General features: G+C 36.8%; 1 long non-coding RNA gene across 2 annotated transcripts; it reads left to right on the top strand.

Moving 5' to 3' along the window:
* The first annotated feature begins 2941 nt into the window (after window positions 1-2941).
* Window positions 2942-4469, top strand: LOC140894363 (uncharacterized). Of its 2 annotated transcripts, XR_012153798.1 has the most exons (4): window positions 2942-3240; window positions 3630-3688; window positions 3766-3797; window positions 4409-4469. It is a non-coding gene; the product is annotated as an uncharacterized lncRNA (long non-coding RNA). The 2 variants fall into 2 exon arrangements; XR_012153797.1 differs by lacking the exon at window positions 4409-4469 and having other exon boundaries at window positions 3766-3873.

The following is a 4469-nucleotide window of genomic DNA, read 5'->3' as shown; positions in this document are numbered from 1 at the left end:
ATTTACCAATGGTTGTTGATTCGATCGGGATATTTGGATGAAGGGACCGTACTGTACGCTAACCTAAATCTATTGGTTTTTGCAGGCACTATCAGTGATACCTAGGGAATCATGGGGCGATGTTGCTAGGCGCTCTTACCATGATTCGATGGGCAAGTCGGAAATTGTTGTTCCGAGTCACAAGGAGTTGTGAGCCCACGGCTAGCTGTATCCCTGAACCATTGAGGGTCACACAAGTAATGGATTTCTAATTCCCGTTGAGATAGTTAAATTTAAAGAGTTAAATTTAATGAACAAAGAAGTAGGACTTCTTATATCAGAGTAGAAGAGTAAGATTTCCTAAAATGACATAGGGATGGGCATTTTTGGAAATCACTGAATTCGGATTCAGAAAATTTATCTTGACTTTAAAAGATGCAGAAATGGTTTCTGTGCACATTGGTGAAATTGGTTTATCAATCTGAGTCACGATGAATTTTATATTAATTTATGAATATGCAGGCTTTTCTTGTCAGGCTTTAACTTATGACTAATGGGCCCTAAGCTGTTAGCAGCCCACATTATAAATAAGTTATTGCAGTGCAGAAATTAGACACAAGTCTCATAATTTTCGAACACTAGGGTTTTGAGACCTAGAATGGCCGCCCCCCCTCTCTGTGTTTTTCTCTCTGAAATCCAGTCTGTGAATTTTGAATTTGCAGTCTGGTTTAACGGATCAAATTCGTTAATTCTCTTCGTAGAAACTTCTGATAGATTTTCTAGTGCAATCTATCAGAGGGATTCGAATTCTGTTCGTGGACCTGATTGAAGAATTGTTCGTCCATCAGTTCCTGGGATATACAACAAGAGCAGAGTTATCTGTTGGTGTCCATAATCTCGTTTCGAGATTCAAGGTAAAAATTTAATTGTTATTTAATTTTTACACGCATAATTTAATCGTAAAGTTTTGATACCCATGATATGGAATCGTTCCATATAAAATTTTAAAACTTCTGCTGCACCGAGTATCAATTCTAATTGATCTGAACACCGTTTTCCAACAGGAATAGGATGCCTATACTTGATGGTAATGTTATTAATGGCCCTACAATCCACACACATTCTCCATGAACCGTCTTTCTTAGGAACTAACAAAACAGGCACAGCACACGGTGACATGGACTCACGCACAAAACCTTTATCTAAAAGTTCACTTACCTGTCTTTGCATCTCTTTTGTTTCCTCCGGGTTGCTCCTATATTCTGGACGGTTTGGCAACGCACTTCCGGGCACAAAATCAATTTGATGTTCAATCCCCCTCAAAGATGGTAATCCTTGAGGCAAATCCTCCGAAAATAAATCTTCAAATTCCTGCAAAAGAGAAACAATATTGCTCGAAAGATTTCCGGCTATATCACTTGTGTTAAGGAGAAACTCCTTATAGAAAATCAACACAAGTGGAGTATGCTCATGTAAAATCTCTCACAACTCACTCTTTTGGGCCATAAATATTTTTTTATCGGCCTCTTTCTCTCAATTTTTTTTTCATCTTTTTTTCTCTCAATATTTTTTCCTAAGGCCATCTCACTTTTTTGTTCACTCTTTTTTTCGGCCTCTTCTTTCTTTTTCTTTTTCAAATGGTTCTCCAACACTTGCTTTGGAGTCATCGGTAACAATACAATAGGCTCCTTTTTCAAGGTAAAAGAATAACGATTTTTAAAACCGTCATGTATCACCTTTCTATCAAATTGCCACGGCCTACCCAACAAAATATGAAAAGCTTGCATAGGAACCACATCACACAACACTTCATCTACATATTTACCAATGGAAAATGGTACTACCACCTGCTTATGCACTCTCACCTCCGAGCTATCATTAAACCACTGCAATTTATAAGGTTGAGGATGCTTTATAACAGGCAAACTCAACTTTTACATCAGCTCATAACTCGCTACATTAGTGCAACTCCCACTATCAATAATAACACTACATACTTTGTTATTCACAAAGCATCTAGTATGGAATAAATTCTCCCTTTGAGTTTCTTCCTCCTCCTTTTGTTGTACATTCAACACTCTCCTGGTCACTAGCAATTCTCCAACCACCGCATCATATCCCTCTTCATCAGGATCCTCCAACGCAGGCATACTATCATATTTCTCATCCTCAGTCTCTGAATCAATCTCACCACCAGCATTCATAATCATAATTTTTTTATTAGGACACTGACTGGCAATATGACCAAGTCCTTGACATCTAAAACATTTAATATTCCTAGAACGAGTATTAGTAGTTTCAGGTGTACCTTTACCACTTGTTTTGGTGCTTCCAATTTAGTGTCAAATTTTGGCTTGGTCACCGACTTGTTGAAAGAGTGGGTGCCCGGTTAGCCAACTTGTGGCTAAGGGCTTTTGTGACTCTATGTATAAACAATCTTTGTTTAATATAATTTACATTCATTAATGGCATTTTCTTTGTCTTTCTTCATATTGTTATATTGTGATATACTATTGATGTTTTGATAAAGACCTTGAATATACTATAGTGTAAGTAAGATGAGATAGTGAATAAAGAGAGATCACTATTATGAAACACATCTTATAGTCACTGTATATTCTAAACAGTTCCTAGTCGATTGAGCCGTCCACAAATAAAGATAAGGATCGCTCGAGATTGAGACTAGCATTTGCGATGCCGAGTACCACGTTTCATTGGTATGGAACATAGAGATGTTCGAAGCATGCAAATGGATATTCATATGATGAATGATCGAACTAACCTATTCGGACTTTCCAAGTGGTTATCACTTATCGAGTGGATATAGTCCGCGGTTTTGATTGTACACCATTAGTCCTTATTACTTGAAACATCATTGAGACTCTATGTAAGGCCCGGGATTATTTAATTTTAATCCGAGAATATTTAATTTGGGAATATTTAGAGTTTAGAATTAAATTCTAATAATTCTTAAATTGGAAGGATTGAAATTGAATTAAATCGCTTTTCCGGGGACTGAATTGCAAATAGTCAAAAGTTCAGGGACTAAACTGCAAATATGCTATATATATCTCATTCTCCACTTGAATTATTCTGAACACACGTGATATATCATATTTTGGAGAAGGAAAAACAGAGAACTCGGCTGAACCCTTTTCCAAGCCATTTTTGTCCGTTCAAGCTTCGATAACTCGCTCTCCGGTTGTCAGAAATTCCAGATAAATATATATCTGCGATCACAGCTCCGAGACCTTCGATTTGGTACATGTTTTATTCACATATCTCAGATTTTATTTTTATGTGAAAGATGGAAAATTATGATTTTATCATATATGCGTATATCAGCTGTACCGATCGTGTATTCACAGACGGTTCGGAAAAAGACTGTCGTTCGGATTTTATATGAATTTGGGAAGAATAATTCGAACACTACCATGTTTGATTGATACTGATTTTTATGGTAATGAGATGATATGTTAGAGATTATAAGTTATCTGGATTGTTGGATTGATTTGGATATTGTTTGGATTGCCAGTTTTAGCCGTTATACCGTCGATTTGCAAATTGTCAAGATTTTTCTCTTATTGGTTGAACAAAGCATGATTAGAGTTGGAATTTGATATGGTTAGATTGTATCTGCTATTTTTCAGATTTGATCAAAGTGTTCCGAACTCGAGATTGTCGATTCGAATCGAGAACGATTTAGAAGGTTTGAAGTTCTTTAGTTGAAATTTTGTTATGCTTTGGAACAGATTTTGATAGATGGTTTTACTATGATGTTTTCAGACTTGAAGTACTGTCAGACACGACATCGAAAGGTATAAATGACAGCAAATCCAGATGGGATAGAACGCTTGAAATAGCTTTCATTTCAAGTATTCCCATGTCAATCACATACTTGTTTCTTTATATTTCTTATGTGATTATTTGTTTGTATTGCTTTGTTTGCTTATATGCTTAGTTGTTCAAGATGTGTTTTATAGCTTTTAATGCATACAGCTTATGTTGCATTCATCTTGAACTCCAACCTGAATAGCACAGAGGGCAGCCATCGCCTAGAGTGCAGATGACGTTTGGAGAGCTGTAGTGAGTGGCATGGACTGTAAATTTATTTCTAGAGTCAGCTTGACTCATGGCACAGAATATGGATTTATGTTCAGAGCCAGAAGACTCACTATAGTTGTACCAAAGTCAGAGGACTAAAATACTTGATGCCGCCTCGAATGGGAGTATCGGTGGTTTGATAGTTATTTTATTCCTCGGGATCCCAAAGAACTAAGTTTTATTGATATCAGCTTGATAGCCTTCTTTTGCCATTTGCATTGCATTCACGTTTATTATCTCGCGTTTAAAGTTGTTTATACTGGGATTTTATTCTCACCGGAGTTATCCGGATATTGCTTTGTTTTGTATGTGTGCATGGCAATAGGTGGGGCAGGAGCTAGTCAGAAAAGACAAGGATAGCTCGAGATAGAGGCATAGCAAGTGAG

This window comes from Henckelia pumila, chromosome 4 (assembly GCF_033568475.1).
Source record: "Henckelia pumila isolate YLH828 chromosome 4, ASM3356847v2, whole genome shotgun sequence".
Taxonomy (NCBI): Eukaryota; Viridiplantae; Streptophyta; class Magnoliopsida; order Lamiales; family Gesneriaceae; genus Henckelia; species Henckelia pumila.
The sequence above is the reverse complement of the archived record's forward strand: the minus strand, read 5'-3'. Positions and strand labels throughout refer to the sequence as shown.